Source organism: Lissotriton helveticus, chromosome 7 (genome assembly GCF_964261635.1).
Source record: "Lissotriton helveticus chromosome 7, aLisHel1.1, whole genome shotgun sequence".
Classification (NCBI taxonomy): Eukaryota; Metazoa; Chordata; class Amphibia; order Caudata; family Salamandridae; genus Lissotriton; species Lissotriton helveticus.
The window spans coordinates 611,611,680-611,631,506 of NC_136068.1; positions in this window are offsets into that span (position 1 = coordinate 611,611,680).

Here is a 19,827-nt window from a genome sequence, read left to right on the forward strand (position 1 = left end):
GGAAAGAAAACATGTAGCAATAAACTAACACCAATTATAACAATGCACAGAATAAAAAGAATGATCAAGGTAACTATACATCTACTGCGTAATGTCTTGCAGTACTTTGCTTTCTTATCTCTCTTCTTGCTATTCTCATATGTGATCTTATACATGTCAGAAATCTTAGTCTAACCGATTCATCACCGGGTGGGCTTAAACAATTAAACTACGTCTGACTTACTAGATCGCAACTTAAACCTATACTCCTGCTGTGGAGTCTTTTCTAGCAAAGGTCAGTGTTCTTTATAAAAGTTCCAAAGTTCCAAATAGTCCAAAGTATCTTTTGTAGTGATGACGGTGAGTTCGGCCTTTACGTCCTTCCACCAACTTCGGCGTCTTCCAACGTGGCTCAAGGGGACTTGAACGATCAAAATTCCGGATGCATACAAAATTCTCGGGGACATTGGCGTGTTCCTTGACTTGGGTGTTGTCAGGGAAGGCAGCAGCAACCTGTGAACAACAAGAGAGTAGTGCAGAAATCAAGGAAGCCAGGTAATCTGTCAGCATGTTACTGTCAACATCAGTTATTTACTTAAGCATAGGTGTACCCCACATATTTGGCGGTCTACCGAAAACTACTTCATAAGGATATAGGCCTGTTCTGGAATGAGCTACCATTCGCATGTAAAAGAGGGCAACCGGCAAGGCCACCATCCAATCCACGCCTTTTTCTGTAAAGATCTCAGCAACATTTGTCTTAATTGTCTGATTATGTCTTTCTACAAGGCCTGCTGCTTCTGGGTGTCGGACACAATGGAACTTCCAGGTATATCCTAACAGAAGAGACACTTGTTTCATTAGTTCAGAGGAGAATGGCTGATCGTTGTCTGAATAGATCACATGAGGTAATTCATATCTGGGGAAGTACTGCGCACTAATTGTCTGGCTGTTGTAACAGCAGTATAATCTGGAACTGGATAAGCTTCTGTCCATCTAGATAGTGCACACACAACTACTAAGACATACTTGTAACCTCTACATCTGTCTATTTGGATATAATCCGTCTGGAGAACCTCAAAAGGGTGGTCAGGAGGATGAAATCCGCCTTGTTCCACCGGAATGCCTTTACCTGGATTGAACTGACAACAGATCATACATGTTCGTACTTTCTGCTTCGCTGCTGCACGCATGTGCTTGTTAAACCAAATGTTCTGTAAGCTGTCTAGCATTGCCTTCTCTCCCAAGTGTGCGGGACTATGTGTTGTGCTTATGAGTACTTGTACCATAGAATCTGAAAGAAACCATGTGCTTTTTCCCTTAGTCATCCAACCTTGGTTAGTCTGAACCCTTCCTTGTTCAGTCCAATTCTTTATCTCATCTGTGGTGGCATGTGTCTGTATGTCGAGTACATCTTGAGTGGGATCCCTGACTGTCATACATGTTGTCAGTAATGGTACCTCTGTCCTTGTCGTGTCTGTTGGTGTCTGGGCTGTCAGTTTAGCTGTTTGGTCTGCCAGGTCATTACCCTGGGAAATGATGTCTGTAACTTTGGTGAGAGCTTTGCACTTCAGGATAGAAATGGCTGTAGGTAAATGTATGGCCTCTAACAGGGCCTGAATAAGCTGGCCGTGCTGAATCTTGGTCCCATGGGAGGTCAAGAAACCTCTCTCTTCTCCATAGTACCCCGGAATCATGAACAACGTCATAAGCGTATTGTGAGTCAGTATAAATGTTCACTTTCAAGTGCTTGGCTCTTATGCAGGCTTGTGTCAGAGCGATGAGCTCTGCTGCTTGTGCTGACAGTGTGTCTATTTTCTGTGTCTCTATGACTTCAGTAGCAGTGGTCACAGCATAGGCTGCTACTAACTCTCCTGCACTCGTTCTCATGCATGATCCATCTACATAGAGTGTCAGGTCAGGGTCTGGGAGTACAATATCTGTCAGGTCTTGTTTTGGTCTTTGTCACTATATTCATTACTTCCACACAGTCATGTGGTGGTGCATTTACTGTACTTGAGGGCAAAAGTGTTGCAGGATTCAGAATGTTACAACGTCTGATCTCTATGTGTGGCTGAAATAATGTCAGTTCATATCCTGTCAGTCTCGCTACAGTCAAATGTAAAAATAAATAAAAATAAAAAAGCATAAAATGTTTACTGTGACATGGAGTCGCTAAAATTGGCGCTTGACATAAAGCTAAGGTATGTTCTTATGTCCAGGGAGGACAGTTGGAGTAGTTGCCTCCTGTGTAGTTAACTGTATGAGTGGTTTGGCTAGATATGCATACTGGGGAATCCATTGCCTACAGTGAGGCCAATAAATGGTTATGTTAGCTGTATACCTGGTGTACCCTCCTTGGAAAGCAAGTGTTGTACACCACTTGCTTTTCACAGAAAGTGTAAGACTGTCAGAGATGCAATGTCACAGTCTGGTCCTCATCTCGCTGTAATTAGAATGTCGTTTATGTACTGTATCAGTGCTGTGTTGGTAGGCATGTAAACACTGACTAGCTGTCGCTTTAATGCTTGACTGCAAATGCTAGGACCCTATGTCATCAATCCAGCAAAAATGAATTACATAAAAATAAATAAATAAATAAATAAATAAATATTCTCAATTCAAAAGCACTATTTTTATTTTGGGGAAACCTTTTTCCAAAAGCTCTGCAGTTTATATAAAAAAAATCCTACTCTAAATCCTGATAATAGTATGACCATACTAACTACAATATGTTCTCTAAATGTATCTGAATTAAATCCACACTATTCTTGTCATAAACAGAAGGCCTAGAGCCTCGCTACTCCTTCACTTCTTTGAGAAGCAGCCCCTCCCTCTAGAAGGATGTTCGCGCTCGGAGTTTTGAATCAAATCCAAGCCGGGCTTCACTGTGATCTAAAATTGAATGACTGCCAGATGCTGAACCCATCGCAAGAGCAAGACTCCTGCCACTTATTCTGCTTACACTATTTTAAACTATACATTTGCAAGCGTGACTTATCTGTAAGGAAGAGCAACTATTTGTACACAAGTCAGAGGGGCCGGGGAGGTAACTTCGCTACGAACTCACTCCTTGCTCACCTACCCCTCCCCTCAGAGCCAGGAGCTGGCTCAGTGTCAAACATAACAAATAGGAGACAAGCCTCTCACTCGTCACTGCTTCACTAAAATTGGGTCGCTGCCAACGCTGAGCTCATTGAAAGAGTCAAGCGTCTGCCAAGTTTCTTAAAGAGTGAGCTGCAAGCCTCCACCCTCTACATGCGAAGGAAGCTAGTGTCAGTCGGATGAGTAGCCCTCCCTTTACATAAACAAAGGGATCGCGGACAGAATTGGAGTATGGCCAATATCAACAAGACAGGCACTGCTCGCTCCAAGAGGGAAAAGCCCTCCCTTTACATAAACATCTGTCCCTGGGAGTCAGCCAGGAGAAGATGTTCAGCCACTTCAAGGTCGAAAAACACATTCTAAGTAATTCAAAACATAACTGTTCCCAGGACAGAGAGCTTAACCCACGTTCTCTTACTTAACTGAAGCAAATTTACAACGTTATAAAAAGTAAATTAATAAAGACATATCTTTTTTTTGTAACTAAGTGACATGCTAGCATTTTAAAATAATTCTGTACTGCTACTTAAAAGCTCCACTTTCTAAAAAACACTTTTGTCTACCTAATTCAGCTAGAAGGCAAGACATTTTAAACATGGGCATTTGTTTAGCATGCAAATTAACACACAAATATGGGACATTGTGCTTCTGCACACAAGGCTATGCATTTTGCAGTTGAGAGAAAAAAAACGAATTATCATGGACTGTTGGGTTGGGACCGTTCTCTGCACATATCAATTGAAGCTTCTCCACTAAATGTTTATCTGAAACCATCTGTGTAGGCATTGCAGCCTAACTGACCTCTGAATCAGACATAATAAACCCTATTTACAAAGGCTGGTGGACATATAACAGGCAGCATGTTTAATGAACACTGCTTTCACCGTGCAAGTATTACCTTTCTATCAGCAGCCTGTCAAAGTACATAGGTGAGCCTTGAAACTAAATGAATGCAAATTAAACTAATGTAGGGGACACATAGCAATGCATTAAGATGGTAGTGTATTATAGCTATCAAAAAGGGCCACGTTCATTAATTTACAAATAGCCATTTTTCCTAAGTAAGTGAGCAAGCTTTTCTATTCTACCTATAAAAAGGGCCAGATTCATAATTTTTCAAACAAAAAAAAACCCCCTGTTTTCTAATTGAGTCTATTAACTGTCACAACGCTATTCTAAAGGGCAGCTTGCATTGGGAAAAATATTCTGTAGAAACATTCCTATTAAAAAAAAAACACATGGTTGCAGTACACTAATTAAAAGCACATTCTCTAATGGGTCTATTCTATAATTTCTTCTCAACCGTGAAAACATTAAAGCACTCTCCGTGCAAAAACCCTTATCTCACTAAGACTGGTTTATTTACAACTACCGACCTCTGAGTCAAACACATTAAATCAAGTGTTCCAAGGCAAACCCTTTACAAATACACTTCTTTACTCTCCATGCAAGATTTTACCATTCAATCTGCAAACTGACAAAGCACATAGGCAGACCCAGAATGAAAAGTCAAAGAAACCTTTATCTCAATTTTCAGAAATACGCCCATTGGATAACATGGCAAATCGCACCTCCACACAAAACATGCTTTTTCCACCACTGCCACAGCTCAGATCCCTTTCAAGTTTGGCATCACAGTAGTCCAAGCTATTCCCTAAATCCTCACCAAAAAGCAACCAAATCCCTCCACTGGAACGGGTACGAATTTCCGCTCAAAAACACGCCCCCCGCAAACACCAAAAAACGCCAATATCCCTCAACACCTTGTTAAACAGCATGTTAAAACAAATACTGCCTTCTCAATACAAGATATTAACTCTTTGGCAGCTGAAGCACAATCATTCCCCAATGACTGCAGTACATGGGAAAGTCATGAACTCATCTCTCCACGTTATCACATAACACGTACGCACATCTTCAAAACGTTTTCTCCAAGTACTTGAAAGAGATCCAGCTCTCTCCTGCCTAACGTAATGATAACATGCTCTGCACAAAACATAACCACATGGCGCTATGCACAAGCCATATTTACAAGAAACTCAACAAGTCACAGAAATGACACGCTATTCACAAGGCATATTTTACAAGGCGCTATTTACAAGGAACTCCACAGTAAACTTATAGCTCTAACTCTAACTCTAGCTAGTTCTTCTGAGAGGACGTGATTCTTTTTCTTTGGCTTTTTCCTCTGCTAGTTTATTTCTCTCTACTTTGTTGAATTCTTTCTCTGTTCTCCTATGTGACTCTTTGCGCCATAACTCAATGGCATCTTTCTGAGAGGGTCTTGACTTCTTTTATACATATCATGACCAGGTGTATCTCTTGGCAGGATGTTAACTGACTCTTCTAGTATACCTTTCCTGGTCCCTATCTGACGTAATTTTGAGAACAGTGGCATGTTTGAAATCAATACAATGAAAACACAATACACAAAAAATAGACTGTAACAATCAACAATCATTCACACTAAACAATTTAAACACTGAAACAGATACAGATACAACCTAAACTGAAACAGAGAGTTAAACATGTACTTGAAAAACAGTTTGTGCACTGAAAATACAGTACAACCATACCGGTCTCAGAAATGAGACACGTCTTTACCGGGCCCACGTTTAACCGTGGACCCGTCTTGACCGTTTCCACCTTTTACAGTGGACCCGTCTTGAAACTTGATGCATTCCCCATAGTGGTACTCACCGGGAAAGCAGAACTTGAAACTTGAAGGCCTCGGAAACTTGACTTGACTACGCTTGCGCCTTGGAACAGGTGGACCTCTGGAGACCTCGGACCTTGCTCTCTCACGGGCTGGGCTCTGGTTGAGACGATCCGCGTTCCTCACCGCCTCACATGGATGCCTGATCGCAGTCCGTCCTCCTCCTGGGCCTGAGGGAGTAAGCAGGAAGTCCTGCTGGCGCGCTTTGAAGTCCGTCACGGCTGTAGAAGGGGGCAAAGACTAGACCGACAACTCCGGCGAGTGGGGAAAGGGATATGTCCCTGTAAGGGCGCCAAATTATGTGGTAAATAAAATATTACCCTGGCAGAATTTCTAGGCATTAACAAAGTATCATGCATCAAATGAGAGACAGGATCCGTGGTATCTGAGTTAAAATGGGCTTTATTCCAATAACTCGAGTCAAAGGGAGAATATGTTCCATCACCTCTGAGGTTCAGGAAGAGTCTTCTAACAATTATTTACTGAACATAGTATATATACATTTCTTGTACATAGGCTAAGCAGAGCAAGAAAGAAAATGAGATAAGAACATGTGGGTGTACATGAGGGTGTGTACTTTGATGAGTCATGGGTAGGTGATAGGTAGGTGTCATAGGTGGGTGGGTACTTAGGAGGAGTTTGCATGACCAGCTGGAACTCTGCCCTACTTGTGTGCAACTTGGACATGACGTGCAATTGACGTGTAACTGGGAGGAGAGCTGACTTTCAGTCTAGCAAGAGATCTCTTGTGTCAAGGCGACTCTAGCACGTCTTGTACAATCTGATATGATAGGGGATGTATTATCTGGAGCAAAAGTTGTTCATCACTAAAAGACAGAGAGGGCATATTTATTCGTTGCATGAGCTTTCTATGGGTGCAAGCACTGTAATTCACTTAAATGGAGACAGAATGGCTAGGCCCTATCTCCCTCGGACGGGTTCTGTTTACTTTTCCTCACCGGGCAGGGATGCCACTCTGTACAGCAAACAGATAACTGTTATTCATAATACTGTCTTGGCAGGCTTCTTGCTGACGTGACTGCAATTTCTCAGTGTGCCAGGAATCATGAAAACAATATTTCAGAAAGTGGTTTCAGGCTCAACCACAAAAAATAAAGGGTTCAGTACGATATTTATTTAAAAGTGCACAATGCAAAATGTAAATTGCAAATACATGGGCCTTCATTTTTGCTTAATGTTTGGGAGACTTGATGACTTGCATTTCTAATGCAGGACATGATTGCAGGGGCCTAGTGATTCAGGCCACTACGAGGAAGTGCATGGGTGACATGCACATGACATGTAACATAGGGTACACGTAGGGGACATCCTGGTCAGGCAAAATTTCATTTTCCTCAGAACCAGAAAAACTGTGGCCGCCATATCCCCCTGGACCTGTAGCCAACGTGCTGCCACCTGCACCGGACCGGACAGAAGAGACAGGATGTGAGCTTGAATCTTGGCCACCCGAGCCTCGGGCAGAGTGACCACCCCCAAATCGGTCCGAAACCTGGCCCCAATGAAGAGACGATCCTGGGATGGAACAAGGAACGACTTGCCCAGATTGACAAGAAAGCCGTGTTCCCTCAAAACGGCCAGCACCACGTCTGTGTGATCGAGAGACAACTGGAAAGAGGGAGCATGAACCAACCAGTCGTCTAGATATGGATGTAGAAAGATCCCCCGACAGTGGACCAGGGCCACCAAGGGGCCAAGAGCTTGGTGAAGACCCGAGGGGCGGACTTCAGCCCGAATGGCAAAACCGCAAACTGGAAGTGGAAGCTACCAATCGCAAAACGAAGAAACTGCTGATGAGTCCGAGCCACAGGAACGTGAAGGTAAGCGTCCTGCAAATCGATAGACGTCATGAAGTCCCGGACCCCCACCAACGGGATGATGGACTGCAAAGTCACCATTTTGAAGTGGACGGTCCGAACCCAACCATTCACCCTCTTCAGGTCCAGAACCGGCCGGAATCCCCCTGACACCTTCTGGACCAGAAACAAAATGGAATAACATCCCAGACCTCGCTGCGTCAGTGGGACCGGAACGATCGCCTTCTTTGACAGAAGATCCCGAACCCCTTCCAGCGGAGCCTCCCTCTTGGTTGGAGACTTGGGGATAGGAGTAAGGATGGTGCCCCAGCCGGGTGGAACGGCGACAAAGTCTATAAGATAGCCTCTCCTGATAATAGTCAACGCCCAGAGATCCCTCACATCCAGCCGCCAAACGTCCAGGAAAGACATCAGCCTCCCGCCCAGAGGACTGGCGGACGAAACACAGTCGACGTCAGGACTTCCTCTTGAAGGTATCCGCCGGAAGCTTGGGACCAGGCAAGGCCGAAGATTTCCCGGGTCTGAAGCGGCGCTGACGAGTAGAAAAGTTCTTGGAGGACTGGCGGGAAGACTGAAAGGACGCAGAGGAGGAAGGAGCCGGATTCCAAAAACGGCGAGAACCAGAGGCAGACGCCTTGCCCTTGTAAGGCAGAGCATGTTTACTGTCCTTGAAGGCCTTAGTGATCATACTATCCAGCTGGTCACCAAAGAGCATCTTGCCATCAAAGGGGATCTTAAGGAGCGAGGACTTCTCCGAAGAATCAGCCTTCCAGTCACGCATCCACAAGTTCCGACGAGCCAAAACCAAGGAGCCAGAGGCCATGGCCGTAGACCGAAGCACATCCGAGAGACGTCAGCCAAGAGCTTAGCCTGTTGCTCCATGTGAACAAGCAAGCCAGAGCAGTCCGTCTCCTCCTGAATAGCCGTGGCCAGTTTGCCAAAGTCAGACACCAAGGACTGTGCCGCATATGCCGAGTAGACGCCAGCACGTAAAGACAAATTCCCAGCGGAAAAGGCTTTCTTCAGTGCACCATCCACCTTCTTATCAGTAGCATCCGAAGGTGAACAATCTTCAGGATTGAGAGAAGTGCGACCAATAAGAGTGGCCAACATGGCATCCACCTTCACAGAGTGAGGAAGAGAGACCTCCCCATCCTCCAGGGAATAAAGCTTCTGCAAAAAGCGAGGAACAGAGGCGCGCTCAAGGTCCTGCCATTCTCCTGAAATCAAGTCTTTGATGCGGCCATGAAAGGGCATAGCGAGCGCAGGTGGCTTAACATATTGGGGAAAAATGTCCTCAGACCCCACGAGAGCAGCAAAAGGAGAAAATCCCAAGTTCTCCCTGATGTGTTGGAGAATAGCAGGCACCTCTTCCCTACGCACAAACTTCCCCGAAGACGTAGAAGGCATGGCAGAGTCCGAAGAAGAAGAGGAGTCCTCAGAGGGAGAGTCCACCGGACCCCCCGCAGCACGAGAAGACCTGCGCCTTGTCGTAGCACCCCTCGCCTCCAGGGCACGAGACACAGCAGCCTCAATCATGGACTGCACCTCAGAAGCAGACAGGAGGGCAGAAGAATCCACCGGACCCTGGGACCTAGTTCGACGAGCCGGGACAGGCACCTCACCATCATCATCATCAGAGGAAGACAAAACTCTCAAGCGCTTTGAAGTCCGCTTAGCCATAGTGCAACTGACAGGGTAGAACAGCCGAGGCCAGCACTTAAATAACGTGTAGCACAGCCCCAGCCGGGAGACAACCAATAGAATCAAAAATCCACGAGGCAACCAATGAAGAAGCCTGTAAAACCAGAAATCCAATCATAAATACAGAAAAACAAATAAAAATCGACCTCAAACGAGGCCGCTACCGTAAAGGAGCATCGGAAACAGCCAGCCGAGAAGCCACAGCATATCCGCCAGCCGCCGTCTCCCATTCCGATCCCCCGAACTGGAACTACAGCCCCAGCCACTCAGGGCCGGTGACTCCGTCACCCGGAACCCGACCGCCCAGCCGCCGAGAAGTGCACCGCAACTCCAGAAATGAGGTGGGGAAGGCTCGCGCACACCAGGCCGGCGTCGCCAGACCCAGCAGGCAACAGCAAGTGAGGGAGAAGCCCTCCAAACCGATGAAAAAGACCGCAGCTCCACAGAACGGCCAGCGCGTGGGACGCGCGTCTCACAATGGTGAGACAAAAAAGAACAGGAGGTATGAGGGGGCTGGGGGCTATATATAGTCCCCACGTGACAAATCACGTGGGTACGGGTGTCTGGTGAGGCAGGGATGCCTCAATTTTGTAAGGAAGGGAAGCGAGGGAGGGACAATGAGGTAATGACATGGAGGGGACGCGTAGGACCAACTGAGGTAAAGATTACCTATAAGTAATTCAGGCCCTACCCTAGACACTCGTGGAATCACCATCAATCTCCCAGATAGTTTAACTGTTCTCCTGAGATAATAGATGGTTTGCTCCCCTGTTGAACCAAAGCAGAACTCAGAATGGTTGCAGAACTATCAGCACTTCTCTCCAGGGTCCAAAAACCTGAAAAATGGCAATGTTCGTTAAAAAATATTTGGAAAAATACCTGTGGAGTAGGTTAAGTTTAAAAACTGGTTTATGTGAGTATGGTTCTAATGATGCTTAGTGCTTCTATATTTACTCGGCAATGGATTAGTCTTGCAGGGCGCCCTGCCTAAATTGAGGTTAAACGTAACAAGAGCATATAACAATTTTTTCCGATAATTGACGAGTTTTTGCGCCCGTTTTACACGATTGGGGAATAATGAGTGATAACACATTTTAGCAACACATGTTCCCCTTCATATGATATTTACTTACATTGAAGTCCTTGGTTTTATCATTACCAGCTGGTGTCAAAACTGATTGCTGAAGCCGATCGCACGTCATTAGTGTTTACTTTTAACATGTGAGTAAATTATTTTGACATTTTGAATGTGGAGCAGATCCCATAACGAGCCTGAAAGCCTTCTGCATAGCGTAATGCCGGGGGCGTCCCAAGCCCCAGGAGGGCGTAATACTATTTCACAATGTCACAGCCCAGTAGTTTTTGCTTTCGAGATTGGCTGCTATATTTCACCAACGTTTGGTTGACTTGACATGAATGTAATGTTCAAATTAAATGGCATCTGGTGTATAGGTGGCGAGAACGAAAGAAAAAAAAACAAGAGAATGGGCGGGAGGGAGTTAAAAAGACAGCGGGGGTGGGGGCAGACTGGACATTTTCTGGAAATTTCCCTCCATAAAACCACTGAACATAACAGCATTAAGGTGCCTGGTGGTCCAGATATGTCTGTTGGTATGGCAGTACCTAACAATATAGACCACAGAATAGGTGGAAAGCAGGATAAAAGGAGAATACAATCCTATTATCCATAAATATTTACGTTACATCAGACATGACACCTCGATTCTCATCTTGCAGAATAATCAAATTCACAGCAGTCCGACGCATGTTAGTTCTTAATAAAAATGGTAATGCCTTGCCGATTGATGTGGTCACGTCAGGAGTGATTCGACCTTGCACGATGACCTTGTGCCTGAACGTCAAAGATTAATACGGAAACAAGAAGGAAAGGTAATTTACAAACATCTGTGTAACAGCGATGCGCCCAGGCAACCCCTTCCCCAGGAGATCCCCGCCGTCACTCCATCCCCCCGTTTAATAATGTGGGTAGACAGGAGGAAAAACCCTAGAGAAAAAATGCTTTTACGAAAAGGTCTCAGTACTCTATATTCCCCCACCAAGTTGCCCTCCAACATTCATAAGGTCACACCGATCCCAGAAATGTATTTCAAAACATGCTCTTTTATGTAATATAGACATCCTCTATTACTAGGGAAATCCTGTCAGTAGTATTCAGAAAAAAATCAGGTCCCTTGGCCTGATTGTGATTATGATGCTATACAGATTGAAACTGGAAATACGGCTTAAAGGATCTCACAGTCTGCATTCTGTTTGCGATAGTGATATCAAGGTGAAAATAGCAGGGTTTTTTTTACAGTTTAATTCTTTTTATTTCATCGTTCTCGCTTTGCAATTGTATATGGCCCCCTCACTGAAGGAGTGTGGAGAAATGTGGGACGTCCCTAATAATCATTAAAAAAAATTCTGGTGGAAACTGAATACTTGGATTCGTAAATTTCGACATACACAACATCCAGTGAAGGACAGAGCTTCAGCCTTCCCTCTTCATTTACTTCATTACGCCTTTCTTCTGCCCACCACCGCACACAGCATTGAGCAATGGGTAAATCCATTTCAGGCATTGTCTACTTTTACTATGAGTAACAACTTCTGCTCTTTTGCACAGGGCACATCTGCAGACAAAGTAGTTCACTTCAATTCTAGGCACCACCATGGTAATGCACATTTTCTGAAACCAAAATATTATTTTTGATTTAAGTCACAGTTTTTTTGATGGCCTCTCCAATGGGACACACTAAAGATCCACATCACCCTTCATAGTTCACCATGACACCTTAGTCATGAAATAATTAACGTGTCCCCTCGTGGATGTTTATGAAGTCAGTTTGCATATTCTATGTGCTGCACAAATATTTCAAGGGCACTGTGTCTCTTTCAGCCCCTGAAGAATCAGGTACAATCGCTTTTTTAAGGTACCGAACTCCTGGTTTTGCACTGACATCCTAAGTTCACATATTGCTGTAGCAAACGTAAATTCGGTTGACTATACAAACAATATATATATATATATATTCACTGAAAAAAACATAGGTTTCAGGCCTTATATAGTTAGGAATTAGCATTTAAAAAACCTTGCAAATTCACTGAAATAAACATAGGTTTCAGGCCTTATATAGTTAGGAATTAGCATTTAAAAAACCTTTGAAATTCACTGAAAAAACCATAGGTTTCAGGAGTTAAATAGTTAGGAATTAGCTTTTAAAAAACCTTTGAAATTCACTCAAAAAACTATAAGTTTTAGTGGTGTTATAGTTAGCTGGACATTTTACTCATACAAAACCATTGAAATTGCTCCTATATAGTTAGTTGTACTAACTATATTTCGCGCACCCGCAATCCACTGCTGATGTTGTCACATATTAGATCATTCATGACATGGTCAGTGACATCACTGATGACATCTCAAATGACATCACTGATGACATCACTGATGACATCATCCAGTGAATGTGGTTTGCTTCGTTATTTAAATATGCATTATATATATAGCAATTTGCATTGAAGAATAAGTGGATATATATAAATAAATATTTGGATGGAGGATTTAGTAGCAGTGTAATTGACTGTTTACTTAACCAATTTATAATGGCTCACAAAATATAGTAGATAGTGACTAAACTGTGTGAATATCTGTATCACTTTGTCAGTTGTTGTGTAAACTGATTCTACAGTTGGTTACTAGCTATGTGAAAGTCTATATTAGTTATTGATTAGTTAACTGAGTATTTGTATGGGAGTGTGAAAGTGTGTGTGGTTCGTGGGGGGTGTGTGACTGTCCAAAGATGTGTGAATAGTTGATTCAGTAGATATATGAAGTTAAAACTACATGTTCTAACAGTTGTTTGGGTGAGTGAATATCTTTATGGGTGTGGTGATGAGCAAATATATTTCTCAATGGTACAGGTCCAACAAACTAGAAAAATGAAAGGCAGTGTATGTGTCAGTTGTTGTATATAAATAAGTATGCATAAGACTTAGTGGAGAAGTGTGGCTCACTGGTTAGAGGAGGCAGACCCTGAAGCAGAGATCAGACCCGGGACCAGAGTTCAATTCCAGATGCGGCAGGGTCTTGAGCCCAAATATCCACGGACTTGATAATTCTCGTTTCGGTGCCTACTCGAATCACGGGTTCACACTCTGCAGCTCTGGGCATTAGCCTGCTTAATCTTCACTACGGCCCCCCCGCGGCGGGATGCCTGGCTTTCACCTTGGGGAAGCCAGGACGGGTTCCCAAGGCAAGCGCCGAGATGCCTACGGGTAATCGAGCGCTATATAGGAACGCATAATAATAATAATAAGACACAATGATTGTGTGAGTGACTGTATGGATAACTGTATACTTGTAATAATAATTTTATAATTCACTAAGTATGACTTACTATCTAAATGAATAGAAGAAGTGGTGTTTGTATAAGTGTTTTGCTAAGTAAATATGTAAGTATGATCCATTGTTTGCATAAGTGAGTAGGATGACTTCATATGTGAATAGGATGCGTGCTGTTGTTTAATGTCGATATAGATGTATAAGTATTTTTGATAGTGTTCTATTGTTCATTGACAGCATGTATGAGTGAATCCATAGGTAAGTGATTAGATGTGTGTATACATCTATGAATCACTGAGTGGATTTTTAGATACTTGTATTGCTGTGACAATGGATTTAAATATGATACTCTGTATTTTACAAAGAGTGATGAAAAATTGTAATAGTGTATGAAAAGGTGTATGTGATTGTCACGTGGATGATGTCATCAGTGATGTCATCAGTGATGTCATTTGAGATGTCATCAGTGATGTCACTGACCATGTCATGAATGATCTAATATGTGACATCATCAGCAGTGGATTGCGGGTGCGCGAAATATAGTTAGTACAACTAACTATATAGGAGCAATTTCAATGGTTTTGTATGAGTAAAATGTCCAGCTAACTATAACACCACTAAAACTTATAGTTTTTTGGGTGAATTTCAAAGGTTTTTTAAAAGCTAATTCCTAACTATATAACTCCTGAAACCTATGGTTTTTTCAGTGAATTTCAAAGGTTTTTTAAATGCTAATTCCTAACTATATAAGGCCTGAAACCTATGGTTTTTTCAGTGAATTTGCAAGGTTTTTTAAATGCTAATTCCTAACTATATAAGGCCTGAAACCTATGGTTTTTTCAGTGAATTTCAAAGGTTTTTTAAATGCTAATTCCTAACTATATAAGGCCTGAAACCTATGTTTTTTTCAGTGAATTTGCAAGGTTTTTTTAAATGCTAATTCCTAACTATATAAGGCCTGAAACCTATGGTTTTTTCAGTGAATTTCAAAGGTTTTTTAAATGCTAATTCCTAACTATATAAGGCCTGAAACCTATGGTGTTTTCAGTGAATTCGCAAGGTTTTTTAAATGCTAATTCCTAACTATATAAGGCCTGAAACCTATGGTTTTTTCAGTGAATTTCAAAGGTTTTTTAAATGCTAATTCCTAACTATATAAGGCCTGAAACCTATGGTGTTTTCAGTGAATTCGCAAGGTTTTTTAAATGCTAATTCCTAACTATATAAGGCCTGAAACCTATGGTTTTTTCATTGAATGCGCAAGGTTTTTTAAATGCTAATTCTATTAGCGGATAACGTTTTTATATATTAAAACGTTTTTTAAATCTCAAATGCCTGCTTTGCTAACAGAGTTTTTAAGCAGAGGCTCTTTTGTCGCTGGTGGCCATCTTGGGAGACTGCATATCAGAATTTTTTTAATGAAATATAAGAGGATTTGAGAAGTCACTCAAAATGTGCCCTAATTTTTCTTTCTTCAGCACTAATCTTAATTTCTATGGCAAAATGAACCCCCTCATTTTGTTCCTTTCCAGATTAAATGTTTTAAGTGTTAACACTTTATTCCAATCAAGATGACTTCAGGTGTGCCATACTTTTGTCATAAGTAAGACTGTTAGCGCTCTAGTTGTTCTTTAGAACACTCTGGGACATTCTGTCATGGGGCTATAGTTGGGCTACATCTGGCTGAAATTTGGGCTACATTTGTTTTTTTTTGTCTCTGGTGGCCATCTTTGGGCTACATTGGGCTACATTGGGCTACATTTGGGCTCTAACATATATATAGCCCAATGTAGCCCAATATATACTTTTTCAAAGTTAATTTTCGTAAAAACCACTGGAGCACATATCTTGAGACATAGCAAAGGCACATTGGGCTACCAGTCCCTACAATTTTGCCAAGTTTGGTGGAAAACCATTCAGCCGTTCGGGCTAAAAGTGAGTCCAACCGCCCTATGGAAATTAACATGGGTTAAACACGTTTTGGGACCCCCCTTTTATCTCGGCCCCCGCTTGCCGAATCCCCCCCCCCAACTTTCAGGGAAGGACCGGAGCGCCGCGAGGCAAAGTTAAGGAAAATTTCAGGAGGATTCCTCAACCGGCGCCAAAGTTATTCCCAATAGAATGTTGCGATTTCCCTATGGAAAACAATCCTAACTATATATACCTACTGGCTATCGCCAGTAGGTAATATATATATATATATATTCACTGAAAAAACCATAGGTTATAGATTATATATAGTTAGGAATTAGCATTTACAAAACCTTGAAAATTCACTGAAAAAACCATAGGTTATAGACCATATATAGTTAGGAATTAGCATTTAAAAAACCTTATTTTACTAACACAAAACCATTGAAATTCCATATATAGTTAGTTGCACTAACTATATATCGCGCACCCGCAATCCACTGCTGATGATGTCACATATTACATCATTCATGACATGGTCAGTGACATCACTGATGACATCACTGATGACATCTCAAATGACATCACTGAGGATATCTCATTTGACATCAATGGTCACATCAATGATGATATCATTAATGTGACAATACAATGCATCTCCTCACACTTTAATATAACCTCTGTTACACCCAGTGTTAAATACAGAGTATAATTTTTGAAACCATTGACACACCAATACTAGTTACTACATACGCACTCACTGATTCCTACGTCTACACACACATTCACTCATTCACCCATACAATCATTCATACATACAATCACTCATCTTTACAACACTATCATATGCACTCATACACCTATACAGACACTCACACTCTGCCACTCATCCATGGAGTTACTCACACACCTAGTCAGTCCTGTAAAGAATCAATCACACTTCCATTTTCTAATCTACACAGTTAAACATAGAGTACCTTACATTTTCAAACATATACTAACACATACTTACTCTCTTATAGAATCACTGATACAAGTACACATTGATCTGCACAGAGTCACACACCTCCCAGCCAGCCATACACACACTCAGTCTCCCATACAAATACTTGTGCAACCAATCAATAACCCATATAGCTACTTATATAGCTACTGATCAACACATGCAGCAGCTTGCACAACAACAGACATACTGATGCACACTTTCAGACAGTTTAGTCACTAACCCGTGCATTTAGTAAGACGCATTTAATCACTCACTCATACAGTCAATCACGCACCTACTAAAACCTTCATTCAGACACTTATACATCCACTCATTCTTCAATATGTAAAACATATTTAAACTTTACAGAAACACATAATCACTGGATGTTGTCATCAGTGATGTCATTTGAGATGTCATCAGTGATGTCATCAGTGATGTCACTGACCATGTCATGAATGATGTAATATGTGACATCATCAGCAGTGGATTGCGGGTGCGCGATATATAGTTAGTGCAACTAACTATATATGGAATTTCAATGGTTTTGTGTGAGTAAAATAAGGTTTTTTAAATGCTAATTCCTAACTATATATGGTCTATAACCTATGGTTTTTTCAGTGAATTTTCAAGGTTTTGTAAATGCTAATTCCTAACTATATATAATCTATAACCTATGGTTTTTTCAGTGAATTTCAATGGTTTTTTAATAGCAAATATCTGTAGCTGTAAAATGTATTCTTCTTTAAATCCCAAAATATATTTTATATGTTTATTAATAACTTTTTTTTTAAAAAATATTTTTTTCTTCGTTCCCACTTCGCGAATCGGGAAGCTTCCCGTTAGCTGACCTTGATGCCGCGAAATAGACCGCGAGCCAGTAAACGTTTCTTTACCGCAACTGCCGCGTTAGAAAACAACATCGTGACGCCTCCCGTCCGCATGACGTTTCGCGTTGTCGCGTGATACGTCATATGACGTACTACGTTAGCGAACTGGTACGCTTACCGAGTCGCAAAGCACAGGTTTCTGGAAGCAAACCGGAAGGCCCTGCAAAGCGTGTAACGTAAACACAGCAGGTCATGTGACTTGGTAATAACACTTTTCATTGGTTCATTTCACTTTTGGTTTCCTAATGATGTAAGACTAGGTCATATAATCTAAAATGAACACTTTTCATTGGTTGAGAACTATTGTTTTTCCCAAATGATGAAAATCCCTCTTTCTTTCCTCACTCTGACTTTCATCATTGTGAGAGAAAGACCCTTTGTTACCAGTGAGCAATGGCTTCTTTAGTAGCTTCAGCTGGTGCTTCCCCACCACCTCCACCACATCCAAGGAAGAGTGGACCGATGTGTGAATGTGTTCACTGTATGCAACAACTTTGACACTTACAGAAGCCTCACCTTCTCCATGCCTCCTACACAGTTCTACATGTACATCATAAATGCAAACAGAACAGAATTAATTATGCATGTTAAATGGTTTATTTTTGCTGTTCTCAGAATGTATCAAATTTCACTAAAAACAGTGACTTGAAGGTATTCATCATATAACAGCGGGGAAAAAAAAAACACAATCAAAATGATTGTGTTTAAAAAACCCATACAACATAACAAATCAGAATTCAGAACTCCTTAAAGTTAACTTACTTTCCATGACGGCCAAGGATGTCCTATGAACAGCTTACACTCTGTTGTGCTGTTATTACTTTCAACCCGCCACTTTCTGAAAGAAAACCTCCATCGTTTTCAAAAACATGTTACATACAATAAATGACTTCTTGCTCTCTACCACAAGTTTCCACAAGGCCAAATCTTGTCAAACCCATTTATAACTCTTGGATTTCTTGTAAGCCAATCCCGTCTTTTCGCATTTCCGCAACTTTCAGAATTAAAATGTTGAAGATCATTTACACAATCCTGGACTAGTAATATCTTCCCCTTCTTGCTCAATCATGTTCTACATTTCCTATCACACTGATACTGCTTACTATGAAGCAGACTTACACTACCTTTATGACTAGTACAATTATTTAATTCTCTACATCACTTTTAATCACAAAGCAATGTAAAACAGTAGACAGCATTGCAGACTTACATTCCCTCTACTCCATGTTTTGATTGGCTGCTTCAATTAGCTTATAAAAAGAAATAGTTTTTCTGAACTCATTCAAAGTGCACGTATTTCTCAATGACGTCCAGTGTTATGGTAAAAAGTTATGTCTCTGTACTACACTTATCCTCAAGGCCAAATAGTGTAGGAGCCATGAGAACTTCTTGAAATTCCTCAGAGCACATCCCGAGATTCTTTCCCTAAAATTTTGGTTTTAAAAACACCAGGTAAGAGTTTTTAAGGTCATATGGCAATTTTTTTTGAAAATTAAAACAGAATCATTGCAGAATGACAAGCCATTTCTACACTTTAAATAAGCTGTATAATGTCCTGATGTTATTGAAGGACCATCATGATATATAATTGCTACAGTTACAAAAGTCCTTCCTGATATTGACAACTGTGAAGCCACAACATTTTTAATTAAAGTTGTCAATTTTGTTCCATCAGGCCTACATCGTTGGAACATTAAAATGACATACTGGCCATATGTTCGTATAAATAATGTGGACATCATTTCAGATTTACATTGGCTACACTCCATGTTGTGATCAGCTGCTTTTACTAGCTTATTAAAAGAGACTGATTTACTGTCTGGCAAAGTTAAATATATAAATCTTTCTGAGTCTACACTAGTAGTACTTGATACCCTACAGTTCTCGCAGTCATGCTGCCATTGATAAGAAAGCCCAAACAGGTGATCTACATCTACACCTTCATCATGCAATACATCAAGCATATACATTAAAAACTCCTGACAATCTTGCTGACTATTTTGAGAGAATTGTGTTTGGCCTGAACATCTGTCTAACAGATTTCGAATTTCAGACACACTTTCTATGTTTGTTCTATCAGTGCTACATTTCTCTAACACAGAATTTAACAAACTGCAAAATCTTTGATCAGAATTGACCACAATCTCTTCTTTTACATTTTCTAGAGAAAACAAAACATTAACCACTACATTAGCATAGCAGTTGACACCAGAACTGTTTTCAAATTGAAAACCAACAACATCTTCAACAGAATCCTTTTTGTTTCTGCTTATAATTTCAGGTTCATCGACTTTTCGTCTTTTTGCTACAACCTCCCCAGTATTGGTCACATTTCTTCGTTTCCGGCCTACCACACG